General features: G+C 45.3%; 1 protein-coding gene and 1 non-coding gene across 3 annotated transcripts in view; both read right to left on the minus strand.

Annotated features, from left to right (window-relative positions):
- MATR3 (matrin 3) overlaps nt 1-9,574 on the minus strand; it is a 61,555-nt gene extending 51,981 nt beyond the window's left edge. For both annotated transcript variants that reach the window (XM_033181068.1, XM_033181065.1), the window contains exons 1-4: nt 9,171-9,574; nt 7,207-7,236; nt 5,204-5,285; nt 4,488-4,566 (exon numbers count right to left, since the gene is read on the minus strand). The gene's annotated coding sequence lies outside the window, so the exon portion shown is untranslated. The remainder of the gene's footprint in view (nt 1-4,487; nt 4,567-5,203; nt 5,286-7,206; nt 7,237-9,170) is intronic.
- LOC117066238 lies at nt 4,635-4,835 on the minus strand. Its single transcript, XR_004430219.1, has one exon. It is a non-coding gene; the product is annotated as a small nucleolar RNA SNORA74 (small nucleolar RNA).
- Nucleotides 9,575-14,643: the final 5,069 nt, after the last annotated feature.

Here is a 14,643-nt window from a genome sequence, read left to right on the forward strand (position 1 = left end):
ACTGTGGGAGGCCGAGACGGGTGGATCACGAGGTCAGGAGATCGAGACCATCCTGGCTAACACGGTGAAACCCCGTCTCTACTAAAAATACAAAAAACTAGCTGGGCGAGGTGGCGGGGGCCTATAGTCCCAGCTACTGCGGAGGCTGAGGCAGGAGAATGGCGTAAACCTGAAGGCGGAGCTTGCAGTGAGCTGAGATCCGGCCACCGCACTCTAGCCCCGGCGACAGAGTGAGACTCCGTCTCAAAAAAAAAAAAAAAAGAATACAAAAAAAAATTAGCTGGGCGTAGTGGCAAGTGCCTATAGTCCCAGCTACTCGGGAGGCTGAGGCAGGAGAACGGCATGAACCCAGGAGGCGGAGCTTGCAGTGAGCCGAGACTGCGCCACTGCACTCCAGCCTGGGTGACAGAGTGAGACTCCCTCTCAAGAAAAAAAAAAAAAAAGGAAATCCTCATCCTCTACTATAAGCTTATGGGGTGAAAATCAGCCATGTAAGGACTACAGCATCCACTCTCAAAGACAACAGGCTCAACCACTAATCTCTACATGACAGAATAAACTAAGACCACAGAATGAAAATGGAATGTTTAAAGAATTTAGGAGGCAGTTGGGCCCAGTGGCTTGCGCCTGTAATCCCAGCTACGCGGGAGGCTGAGGCAGGAGAATCACTTGAAGCCGGGAGGCGGAGGTTGCAGTGAGCTGAGATTGAGCCATTGCACTCCAGCCTGGACGACAGAGATTCCATCTCAAATAAAAACAAACAAACAAAAAAACAAAACAACACTGTCAAGGTCATTAAAAACAAGTCTAAGAAGCTGTCCTGGCCAACAGGAGCCTAAGTGTAATGTGGTATCTTCAATGGGATCCTGGAACAGACAAAACATATTACATAAAAACTAATGAAGTCTGAACAAAGTATGGACTTTAGTTAATACTAATGTATCAATATTAGCCCATTTAATTGTGACAACCATAATATACCAATGTAAGATGTTATTAAGGGAAACTGGGTATGGTATATATGGGAACTCTTTGTACCATCTTCCCAACTTTTCTATAAATCTAAAAGTATTGTGAAATAAAATAAAATTTAAAGTCCTTTTTACTGTGCTTTCCCAATGAGTATATCACCCTTAAGAAGCAGCACAGAACATTCTTACACCCTAAAGGGCCTTTACTGGAGGGCAAGAAAGGCCAAATAAGTAGCAGGGACTCCTCTGAACAAGCCCTAGGCTACTAAATTGACAAATTTATGACTCAGCAAGTTGGCTCATTATAAGTGTTCCTAAATAGCATTAAGGATAAAGATGTTGCTAAGCAGAGATTTTTAAGTTATTACAGTTAATTTGTTAATTCAGTGAAATTGTTTTTCAAGAGTATATTGACAGGTCCATTAACTGGAGCTCTTCACAAAGCCCTAATTAAGAAACAACATTCACAGGAGTCATTGTCACTCTTTTTAAGTTCTTAATTAGTAGCTCTTAGCATGGTGTTTTCCTTTGTGTGAATTCCTAGGCACTTAGCCATCTCTTTGTGTCCCTTTGGGACTTGCAGAATTTATCCCTCTGGGTTTTGCTTTACTGGTTGAAATTTGAGTGAGACATGATCTAAAATTTCAACATAAAATCCCACTGACTAGTTTGTTTCAACCCATCAAGTGAAATCATGGACAGGTGCCAGGAATAGTGTTTATTAGTTGTGGTTCCTTCATTTTTTTTAAATTCAAGGTTGGTGGGGATGTTTGAAAACCCTCATTTTTAGTTTTTCCTCTTAATATGGTACAGGCCTAAGACCTGAAACTTGGCCTAAGCAATGAAAAGAGGCACTTGTATTTACTGCTACCTATGGCAGCTGGCAGCCTGGGTATTTACAGACCAGTAACCCTGCCAGTCTCATTCCAGTTTCCATTGCAGCACGGGAAAAGATTAACAGAAAAAAACTACTTCGGCTTGTTGTGGTAGCTCACACCTGTAATCCCAGCACTTTGGGAGGCTGAGGCGGGTGGATCACCCTGAGGTAAGGAGTTTGAGACCAGCCTGGCCAACATGGCATGGCAAAACCCCATCTCTACTAAGAATACAAAAAAACATTTAGTCAGGTGTGGTGGCATGCGACTATAGTCTCAGCTACTTGGGTGGCTGAGGCCGGAGAGTTGCTTGAACCCAGGAGGAGGAGGTTGCAGTGAGCTGAGATCGTGCCACCGCACTCCAGCCTGGGCAACAGAACAAGGCATCATCTCAAAAAAAAAAAGAAAAGAGAAAAAAAACCTACTTCGAGGCCAGGCACAGTGACACCTGTAATCTTAGCTACTCAGGAGACTGAGTCGGGGGATCACGTGAGCCCAGAAAGTTGAGGCTGCAGTGAGCTGTGATCACGCCACTGCACACCAGCCTGAGTGAGACCCTGTCTCTAAAAAAAATAAGTAACTACTTTGAAGCCAGGCATGGTAGCATGTGCCTATAGTCCCAGCTACTTGGGAGGCTGAGGCAGGAGGTTTGCTTGGCCCAGGAAGTCCAGGGTGCAGTGAGCTGTGATTGTGCCACTGCACACCAGGCTGGATGACACAATTGAGACCCTGTATCAAAAAAGATTTTAAAAACTACTCTGAAATGTTTTACTAATCTTCTTAGACTCACCAGGAAATAAATTTCTTTGCTTAAAAAAAAAAAAAAAGAGGGATATGTAGGTGAATAATTAACTTTATTTATCAAGTAGGAAATCCCATCAAATTATTTAAATGCACATGACTACACCATTGATGCCTTTTGGGATATTGAATACAGGAACAGAAATACCAATGAATTATCTCTTTTCCAGTAGCAACATAGGAACCTCTCTCTGCTCATGGATAGCCCTACTGTAGTCAGGAAGACAACCTGTATGCTTAGAACTTGAGGACTCAGATTTAAAATACTGTAACTGTTCATAACACAAAAATTTCCTCTTTCCTTGGGAGCCATTTTGGTTTTATCAACTTGGACTGAGATTGTGGCTGAATTTGAGAAGTGCAGACTGCTATTCTTTCTTAAGACTTCTCCCTTTGGAGCACATTAAAAGTGGAGAAAACTGGTATAAGTAACCCATGCAAAAAAACACAAATCCCAAACACACAAAAAACAGACTATTTTTACTACTGGTTAATTTCTTACAGTCACCTTAGTGCCCTAAAAGATGAAGAGTATAACATTCTAAGGCAAAGCTATCGATAACGTTAAATTTTTCAGGGAGACATGTTGCTACTGGCTCTGAACCTGTCACTAATGAGCTGTTCGACTTTCAAGGCCTGAATTTCATTCTCTAGGACAGAGGTTGGCAAACCATAGCCCGAGGGCCAATTCCAGCCTGTTTTGTATGGCTCTCAAAATAAGAATGGTCTTTAAATTTGTAAATCATTGAAAAACATTTTGACACTGAAAATTTTATGAAATTCCAATTCAATGTCCATAAACAATGTTCTATTAGAACTATAGACTTGCTACTGTCTAAGGCTGTGTTTGCACTAGAGCTGCAAACATAGTTGCAAAAACCACATGGCTGAACAAATGTAATATTATCTGGCCCTTTACAGCAAGTTTGCTGATCCCTGCTTTTGAACAGCAGTGCATAATAAACTTTCTGAATTGGTGGACATGTTCTCTGAGTTTTCCAGTAGGGTAGTCAGCAGCTAAACAGATTCTGAGATTAAGAAATTGATTAATTTTTATCAACTTACACAGCCACATGTAGCATATAGCTACTGCACAGCAGAGCTCTAGAAAATAAGGGTTGGACTTTAGATTCTAAGAATTCTCTAAAATTCTGATACTTGGCCAGGCGCGGTGGCTCATGCCTTTACTCCCAGTACTTTAGGAGGCCAAGGCAGGTGGATCACAAGGTCAGGAGTTCGAGACCAGCCTGATCAACATGGTGAAACTCCATGCCCACTAAAAATACAAAAATTAGCTGGGCGTGGTGGTGCATGCCTATAAGCCCAGCTACTCAGGAGGCCGAGGCAGGAGAATCAATTGAACCCAGGAGGTAGAGGTTGCAGTAAGCTGAGATCGCACCATTGCACTCCAGCCTGGGTGACAGAGTGAGACTCTGTCTCAAAAAACAAACAAAAAACCCTGTAATCCCAGCATTTTGGGAGGCCGAGGCAGACAAATCACAAGGTCAGGAGTTTGAGATCAGCCTGGCCAATCTGGTGAAACCCCCATCTTTACTTAAAATAAAAAAATTAGCCTGGTGTGGTGGCAGGTGCCTGTAGTCCTAGCTACTTGGGAGACTGAGGCAGAAGAATCGCTTGAACCTGGGAGGCGGAGGTTGCAGTGAGCCGAGATCGAGCCACTGCACTCCAGCCTGGGCAACAGAGCAAGACTTCGTCTCAAAAAAAAGAAAAAAAAATTCTGATACTCTACATAATTTTTCAAATCATAATTTTAAGTACCCTACCCCTGTCTGAGCTGCAGTAATTTAACTGGAACCTACATGACAAGAAGACTACATACATTACTTATCTTGGTGTCACACAGGGCTGTCAGACATCTGGGGTCGTGATGGAGGTAGATGATATTCAGGTGAAGGCATCTAGGATTCAAAGAGGTAAAGAATGACAGGCTGTCCCTAAGACAGAGTCCTTTTTCTAACAGAAAAAAATTGTTTGCACCCAGACTAGGACCAACTCCACAGGAGGAGTCATTCCACTCTCAGAGGTGCAAAACACTGCCCAAAGGTACTCAGCTACAACACCAAAACAGTGCTTGGAGCCAAACCTCAATAAAGACAGTGCTTGCTCTTCCAAGAGTGTAACACCATCACAGGCACCACACAAGCCTGGATAGCTGACAACTGCTGGACGATTCCTGAAACAGCTTTCTCATTGTTTCAGATACCCAGGCACTCCAGGTGGAAGACCTATCAGTCGAATGTTGGCTGCAAAACAGGCATGGAAGCACTGATTGCAGACCCTGTTGTCAAACTCTTTAACAGGAATCCCCTTCCATGTTTTCAGTTGTTTTATCCAACATTCAGGGAGTTCCTGCCATGTGCCAAGCACTGTGATTGGGATCTAGCAGTGAATAAAACAAGATATACTGTCCTTTCCTTCATGGATCTTACAAATATAGGTTAATTTACCTCTCAGTTGTTTCCTGATAGATACCAACTAGCCAACAGGCCTAGCACAGAGGAGGTAGTCAATGTTGGAATGAACAAGGATATTTACCTGAAAACCACACATGCAGACTGTCACCTGCCACTATTTCCTCTCTTCAGATGGGTGAAGGATGCCCTACTTTCAAGTCATCCTAAAAAGGAAGACAAGCAAATTTAGTGATCTAGTACACAGAATGGTGAATAAATAGCAATACATTGTGTATATATATATTTTTTGAGAGAGAGTCTCACTCTGTCCAGGCTGGAGTGCAGTGGCATGACCATGGTTCACTGTAGTTTCAATCTCCTGGGTCAAGTGATCCTCCCAGCTTAGCCTCCCAAGCAGCTGGGACTACAGGTGCATGCCAACACACCCACCTAATTTCTTTTTTGTTTTTTACATTCCCAATGAATTTGAATGTTTGGCACCCCAATCTAAAACAACAGCTCCTAAGTACCCTTATCTGGAGAGATGGAAACAGAATGCTGCTTGCCATTTATGATTTACCCTCATTCCTACAGCCTCAGGAATTATTTTATTTACCATTATTTGCCTTTTCCCTGCCTAGAGTACTATAAAGCTAACCATCCCCCAAGCCCTACAGATATCACTAGCCTTAAGACCCCATATGTAAAAGGCTATTCACAGTTGAGGCATTCACACAAAGCACTCATATTTAGTTGAGAGAATCCTATTAAGGGAATGCCAACTGATCTAACAAAACAAGCTTTGATAAACAACTCCCCTGCCCCCCAACATCCTCCCCAGTTCCTCCTGTGGAAACTAGGATGTCACTTTTCACAGCAACTGAGGGTCATCTCTTCTCAAAAGAACCTCTTCTCAAAAAATTAGCATTCCAGGCCAGGCATAGTGCAGTGGCTCATGCCTGTAACCCCAGCACTTTGGGAGGCAGGAGGATCACTTGAGCCCAGGAGTTCGAGACCAGCCTGGACAACATGGTGAAATCCCGTCTCTACTAAAGTCTGGGCAACATAATGAGAATTTGTCTCCACAACTTAAAAAAACAAACAAACAAAAAATTAGCTGGTTGTGGTGGCACACACCTATCATCCCAACCACTTGGGAAAAAGCATTCCAAAACAAAATTACTACAAAGGGAACTCAATAATGGGGCAACAATTATAAAAGGAACTCACTTTAATGGGGCAACAACTATTCATTTCTGAAAATCAGTAAGCAACTAAAGCGAATATACTGTCAGCCCAAAGGAGAAATTAGTGTGGTTGTAGTTGTTCAGTTCCCAGAGCCCCCTCAATCGATATTTTAATATTTTATTAAAGAGCTAGAGAATGTCCATAATTTTAAAGTGAATTCCCATCAATGTTTCCCTAATAGGGAATCCCATAGATAACTATGGTTGTAAAATCCTCTACAAAGGGAATTATGACTAGCTTTTATGGTGGGTAGTGGGAGCTATGCACTTTAATTTCAGTGAAATTAGCAAAAATCCCATTGTATCTGGCCCCCTTTGAGCACTTGGTAGGCACTAAAAATAAAGGTGTGACTTTTCCATCTATTTTTACCAACCCCCTCTTCCCATTAGCTTTGTTTTGTTTCCAAGGTATGATTCAAGTAAACTCTTGCTACCCAAACCTGTTGGACCAGAACTATTCAGGAAGGTCTGGATTTATTCTGTCTGCAAAAAGTCATGCTCTCACAGATTAAACCTTAATGCAAGCTTTTCCAACCCGCAGCCCAACACAAATTGGTAAACTTTCTTAACACGTTATGAGGGTGTTTTTTTTTTTTGCAATTTTTAAAAAATTTAGCTATCAGTTATCGTTAGTGTTACTATATTTTATGTGTGACCTAAGACAATTCTTATCCTTCCAATGTGGCCCAGGGAAGCCAAAAAACACCCCTACATTAATGGATAAGCAACTATGCTGGCATCCTGGGGTAGTCAACACAGAGTTGGCACGAACCAGGGCCAGAATGCCAACCAGCTATTGGCTGCTGTTCTCCCAGCAGTGTAACACTTGCCTAGGTACAAGACAACCTAGGCAGCTGCCTACAGCTGGAGCCAAGAGAGCTGAAGGGGTTGCACTCACCTGCAGTTGCATCTGCCACAGCTGGCCTCTCTGCAATGAAACAACTCCAGGTTAGTCAGCCAACAGTGAACATGTGTGCAGCTCAGAGTCCTTGCCCTCGAAACGTGGTATCTTAGGCCTGAGCCACAGAAACAACAGCAGACAATAAAACCAATAGCTTATCCTTGTTTAGCTTTGTTTTCACCTCTTGTTACTTATACACGATGGCAGTTCAACAGTAGCAAAAAGAGTCGATTAAACAAGTATCAGGGAGCCTGGCTCTATTGCCTAACCAGTGTCTAGCCAAATGACACTGGGCGAGTAACCTCTCTATACCTTAGTCTCCTCACTTGTAGAATGGAGTTATTATATTACAGGGTCTTTCTCTGTCACCCAGGCTGGAGTGCAATGGCACAATCATGGTTCACTGCAGCCTCCACTTCCTGGGCTCAAGTGATTCTCCCACCTCAGCCTCCTGAGGTGAGTAGCTGGGACTACAGGTGCGAGTACACCAAGCCGAATGGGGATATAACTAATAGTACTCTGTACATAGGGTGGTTGGGAGGCTTAAGTGATATAAGCTAACCCAGGATAATGTCTGGTCTAGTGTGGGCACTCTGTAAACACCTGAGGAGCTACATTCCAAAAAAGGCTCAGATGGTGAATATGAGTGAGTAAAAAGGGAAAAGTTATCCAGTGAGAGAAATGGGCAGTGAACAGTGGGAAAACTAGATAGTCCAATACAGGACTTCCTGAAAGACAATAAAAACAGCACTTAGAAAAATAACTGCAGTATTGGATGTGAGAGGAATTGGAGGCAGTAGTCATGCCAAGACCTCAACTACTGATTAAAAGCAATAACCAAAATGTTAGGCCGGGCGCGGTGGCTCACACCTGTAATCCCAGCACTTTGGGGGGCCGAGGTGGGCGGATCACGAGGTCAAGAGATAGAGACCATCCTGGCTAACACGGTGAAACCCCGTCTCTACTAAAAATACAAAAAATTAGCCAGGCGTGGTGGCGGGCGCCTGTAGTCCCAGCTACTGGGGAGCCTGAGGCGGGAGAATGTCGTGAACCCGGGAGGCGGAGCTTGCAGTGAGCTGAGATCTTGCCACTGCACTCCAGCCTGGGTGACAGAGCGACACTTCGTCTCAAAAAAAATAAATAACCAAAATGTTTGCACAAATGATAATAAATATTTCTACATAGTCACTATTTTTTTTTTTTTTTAGACGGAGTCTTGCTCTGTTACCAGGCTGAAGTGCAGTGGTGCTATCTCGGCTCACTGCAACCTCCGCCTCCCGTGTTCAAGCGATTCTCCTGCCTCAGCCTACCGACTTGAGGCGTGCGCCACCACGCCCAGCTAAGTTTTGTATTTTTAGTAGAGACGGGGTTTCACCATGTTGGCCAGGACGGTCTTCATCTCTTGACCTCGTGATCCGCCCGCCTCGGCCTCCCAAAGTGCTGAGATTACAGGCGTGAGCCACCGCGCCCGGCCTCACAGTCACCATTATAATTTATGTAAGGCTAAGATCATACCTTTTTCCAGCCATCCCCAAATTTCACTCCAAACTTCCTCCAAATAATTTAGAGGAACAGGAAAATGAGTAGAGAGGGTTCATTGTTCGCTGGCTCTAAAAACAGATCTAAAAATAGCGTGCCCCTTTCAAGGCTCAGGTTAAAGGGGCTGACTCAGTTCCACCGGACATTTGTTCCTCACAAACCTTCCAAAGTCCCTGCCTCTGGCACTGGGAGATCGAGGCTGTCAGAGTCAGGCTGTAGGGGACTCCCTAGGGAGAAGAGGGACCGTAGAAAAACAGGGGACGACTCCGGGGCCCAGGTCTCTTTCCGATGCCCTCCAAGTTCGGGGTCACGAGGGGACGAACCCCAATTTCATCTCGTGCCCCGGCAGAAGCCACCCTACACTGCTTCTTTCCCCAGGCTGGGAAACCTCCAAGGACTCTCCCCTCGGGGTCCTTACTCACGCGCACGTGTTCGGAGCTCCGCAGGGTGCAGCAGCACTGGTAGAGGCCGGAGGGAAAAGGGCAGCCGGGAGCCGAGGGGAGCCCCGCCCCGGGGCGGCTATGGGCGTGGCTTCGGTGGGCGGGGCCCTTGACCCCGCCTAGGAAAGGCCGGGCTTAAAAAAAAAAATGCGAGTGCGGTGGCAGAGGTGAACCTGCTTCTTACAGGAGAGAAGGGCTGGGGTCTGAGCAATGGCTGCGTTTGCTGGACTCCCATCCCATCTCTTAAGGGTAGAAGGGGCGCATAGTTCGCAGCTGCTCAGGAGAGAATCTATGTGTCCTAGTGGAGCCAGGCTTCCTGCCTGCCCACACTAAGCGCCCCCGGAACGCTGGTTCCCCTCACGAGCGTGGCGCCTTTCCGTTGCTGCAGGCCCAGCCCACGCTTTTGCGCTTCCCACGCATATCCTTTTTCTGACTTTCTGCGGCAACGCTGTCATTCGGCTAATGGATCGCCCACCCACGCAGGTCACCTTGGTCCACGGTCTTCGGGATCTTTCTAGGAGGTTTTCGAATAGATTAAGCCAGTCACTCCTACTGCTTACCTCTGCAGTACCGGCATCCCTAGTGCCCTGCAGTGGGATTTTTCGCTGAGCTGCAGTAACTGAAGAACACTGGCTTTCTCTGCTAGACTTGTCCTCCACCATGGCCCAGGCAGGCAGAGTCCTTGGTCAGGACAGACTGCCTGCAAGGCTACCAGGATTTCTTTGGAACACTAAAACTTCCCTCTCTCACTGGCTAGAGTCCATATGATTCTACTGGGGTCCAGAGTGGAAAGGCCTACAAACAGTAATTCCTAACTCCATGCTCTAATTCCCCCAAATTCCTTTCCGATACCCGCCCCTCAACAACAACAACCTATCCTGTGGGTTTTGCTGATCTCTTGCACCGGCACCATTGCCAGATGAACCCCTGGCAACCAAGCCACTGCCCTTGGCATCTGCCAACATGTTTCATTGTCTATTTCCTCAGCTCTTTCATAAAGAAAAAGGTATGCTTCTTGTGCACCCTAACTCTTGCAGACCTCTCCTAAGAAAGCCCAGAGCCCCAGTTTGATTCCAGTAAGAGACCCTAGGCTGTAGGGCCAAAGAGCCACTGGAGGGGAAGTGGCGAGCTCAAATCCTCCCCAGTTTTGATGGAGTTGGACACAGGCTCTGGTTGGGAAAAGGCTTCCATAAATACAGTAATTTAAAAAGTCACATGATCAGTGCTGGGCTGGTAGGCAGGAGCTCTGCTTTGCAGTTAAATAGGAATGTGGCTGAAGACTGCTGCCATAATCAATGCCTACATCCGGCTGTCACAGCGTGTTCATAAAGGAAGGTTATGAGAGCTATAAAACCAGGCAGATTGGGTGGGTAATTGTCCTGCTGAGCTCTGCTAAAGGAGAAATTGCATTGGCATCTCATATATTTCGCTTTCTTTCTTTCCAAACACACAAAGTGGAGAGGGCAGAGCTACTCTGAAGGTTCATGAAAAGGAAAGATGAGGGTGTATGTGTATGTGAATGTGAATGTGCATGTGTGCTTTCAAAGAAGAGACAAGAAGTAACTGAGGACAGGGAGCTATGCAGACCTTTGGGGAGAGAGGGACTGATAACCTGGTGATGACTGGATTCAGATTAGGCCAGGTAGAAGGCAGGATTTGTGTGGAAGGCCAGCCATTATAAATAAGGCTGTGAGGTGAGCCGTGTTTTCACGTCCTGTTGAACATGTGGTCAACTTTTTGACCTATGGTCTTTCAGTGACCTTTGGAGAAAAACCAAGATGATTTCTTTTGTTCCCAACTTAAAAATCCTTCATAGTCAGGCTGGGTGCGGTGGCTCACACCTGCAATCCCAGCACTTTGGAAGGCGGAGGTGGGCGGATCATGAGGTCACGAGATTGAGACCACCCTGCCTAACACGGTGAAAACCTGTCTCCACTAAAAATACAAAAAAAAAAAAAAAAAAAAAAATTAGCCGGGCGTGGTGGCGGGCGCCTGTAGTCCCAGCTGCTTGGGAGGCTGAGGCAGGAGAATGTCGTGAACCTGGGAAGCGGAGGTTGCAGTGAGCCGAGATTGCGCCAATGCACTCCAGCCTGGGTGACACGGCCGAGACTCTGTCTCAAAAAAAAAAAAAAAAAATCCTTCATAGTCAACCTTTTTGACTTCCATCCTTTTAAATTCTGGATTAATTTTGGTGGGTTGATTTATGGGTTTTTTTACCTATAATATCAACTATTTTTCTACTTTTTTGTTTCCTCTTCTTCCAAAGACAAAATTGTTGAGAATAATAACAAAACATAAAAGGGAACATTTCTGAAAAAAAAAAAAAATGCAGCTAGATGGAAAGTAAAGGACTAGGGGAAGTCCATTAGCTCTAAGTTTGACCTCATAACTTAAAGCTGACCTCAAGTTACACCAGGTCCCCAAGCTTCTTGCCTGCCTTTCCCTTTCTCCTACATCTCCTCTCATTCCTGCTTCCCTCCTTGATGACTTCTGCCTCTGTGACTACTCTTTTTCTCTCTCCCTAGACAGGAACCACCAGTAGAGAAATATCTAGTCGTTTGTTCAGTTAGTCACTCAGTCAATCAACATTTACGAAGCATCTATCATGTGCCAGACTCTGTTCAGATGCTGCAGACAAAGACTGCCTAAAGCTTACAGTCCAGTGGAGAAGAATGACAAGTACTATATGTATTCTTGGTCACATGTCAGGGGGCAGCTAACATAGTCTAAGGGGTCAGGAAGAGTACTAGAGATAGCTATATTCTCTCTGGCTGATCCTAAGGGCTTAGAGTAGAGGAGGGACCCCTCCTCCATCCGTGTACTCCTCTTGCTGCTATGTACTAGCTACTCAATTAGAGTGGGGCTCTTCAGTTGTCCTTGTTATTTCTCAAAAGCATAGTTGGATTGGCAAGGATGTGGAGAAATTGGAACCCTCATACACTGTTGGTGGGAATGTAAAATGGTGGTGCATCTGCTTTGGAAAACCGTCTGTTAGTTCCTCAAATGATTAAACGTAGAGTTACTTTATGACTCAGCAATTCCAGTCCTAGGTATGCACCCAAGAGAAATTAAAGCCTGTCACACAAAAGCCTATACAGAAATGTTTATAGCACCATTATTCATAATAGCCCCCCAAACCCAAATGTTCATTACTTGATGAATGGAAAAAAAAAAGTGGCATATCCACACAGTGGACTATTACTCAGCCATAAAAGGGAATGAATCCTGTAATCCCAGCACTTTGAAGAGGCTAAGACAAGAAGATTGCTTGAGCCCAGGAATTCAAGACCAGGCTGGGCAACATAAGGATGGGACCCTATCTCTACAAAAAAAAAAAAATAGGTGGGCATGGTGATACACAACTGTAGTCCCAGCTATTTAGGAGGATAAGGTGAGAGGATTGCTTAAGCCTGGGAGGTTGAGGCTGCAGTGAGCTGTGATCATGCCATTGCACTCCAGCCTGAGTGACAGTGAAACTCTGTCTCAAAAAAAAAAAAAAAAGAAGAAGAGGCTGCGCGTGGTGGCTCACACCTGTAATCCCAGCACTTTGGGAGGCCAAGGCGGGGGGATCACTTGAGGTCAGAAGTTTGAGACCAGCCTGGCCAACATAGTGAAATCCCATCTCTACTAAAAATACAAAAAATTAGCTGGGTGTGGTGGCTTGAGCCTGTATTCCCAGCTACTTGGGAGGCTAAGGCAGGAGAACTGCTTGAGCCAGGGAGGCGGAGGTTGCAGCGAGTGGAGATGGAGCCACTGCACTTCAGCCTGGCAACAGAGCAAGACTCTGTCTCAAAAGAAAAAAAGAAAAAAATGAATCACGTACTGATTCATGCTACAACATAGATGAACCTTGAAAACATTAAGATAGGCTGGGCACGGTGGCTAACACATATAATCCCAGCACTTTGGGAGGCTGAGGCGGGCAGATCACGAGGTCGGGCAGATCAAGACCATCCTGGCTAACACGGTGAAACCCTGTCTCTACTAAAAAATAGAAAAAATTAGCCAGGCATGGTGGTGGGCACCTGTAGTCCCAGTTACTGGGGAGGCTGAGGCACGAGAATGGCGTGAACCTGGAAGGCGGAGCTTGCAGTGAGCCGACATCACGCCACTGTACTCCAGCCTGGGCAACAGAGCGAGACTCCATCTCAAAAAAAAAAAGAGAGAGAAAGAAAGAAAACATTAAGATAAAGAAGCTAGACACAAAATATCACATATTGTTTGATCCCATTCATATGAAAGTCCAGAATAGGAAAATCTGCAGAGACTGGAAGGAAAATCTGTAGAGACAGGAAGTAGATTAGGGGTTGCTTAGGGTTGAGTCGGGGACAAGGTGATAGCTAAGGGGCTTGGAGTTTCTTTTTGATGTGATGAAAAAGTTCTAAAATTGTGGCAACGGTTGCACGTAACTGTGAGTATAATAAAAACCATTGAATTGCACTTTTTTTTTTTGAGATGGAGTTTCGCTCTTGTTGCCCAGGCTAGAGTGCAATGGCACGATCTTGGCTCACTGCAACCTCTGCCTCCCGGTTTCAAGCAATTCTCCTGTCTCAGCCTCCCCAGTAGCCGGGACTACAGGTGCACACCACCACGCCCAGCTAATTTTTATATTTTTAGTAGAGATGGGCTTTCATCATATTGGTCAGGCTGGTCTCGAACTCCTGACCTCAGGTGATCCACCCGCCTTGGCCTCCCAAAGTGCTGGGATTACAGGCGTGAGCCACCACACCTGGCAAACTGCACTCTTTAAATGTGTAGGTTGTAGTGTGTGTGAATTATATCTCAATAATACTGTTTAAATAACAACAATGAAAAGCATATGGGGCCGGGTATGGTGGCTCACGCCTGTAATCCCAACATTTTGGGAAGCCAAGGTGGGAGGATCACTTGAGCCCAAGAGTATAAGACCAGCCTGGACAACATAGCAAGATTCTGTCTCTATGTATTAAAAATAAAATAAAATAAAATAAAATAAAATACAGCCGGGTGCATGGTTCACGCCTGTAATCCCAGTACTTTGGGAGGCTGAGGTGGGCAGATCACAAGGTCAGGAGATTGAGACCATCCTGGCTAACATGGTGAAACCCCATCTCTACTAAAAATACAAAAAATTAGCCAGGCATGGTGGCAGGCGCCTGTAGTCCCAGCTACTAGGGAGGCTGAGGCAGGAAAACGGCATGAACCCGGGAGGTGGAGTTTTCAGTGAGCCAATATTGTGCCACTGCACTCCAGCCTAGGCAACAGAGCGAAACTCCATCTCAAAATAAAATAAAATACACACACACACACACACACATATACACACACACTCACATAAAAGAAAGCAGCATACTTGATAACCTGAAAAAAAATCTATAATTCTTGGCCGGGCGCGGTGGCTCAAGCCTGTAATCCCAGCACTTTGGGAGGCCGAGACGGGCGGATCACGAGGTCAGGAGATCGAGACCATCCTGGC

This window comes from Trachypithecus francoisi, unplaced genomic scaffold (genome assembly GCF_009764315.1).
Source record: "Trachypithecus francoisi isolate TF-2019V2 unplaced genomic scaffold, Tfra_2.0 Lachesis_group2, whole genome shotgun sequence".
Classification (NCBI taxonomy): Eukaryota; Metazoa; Chordata; class Mammalia; order Primates; family Cercopithecidae; genus Trachypithecus; species Trachypithecus francoisi.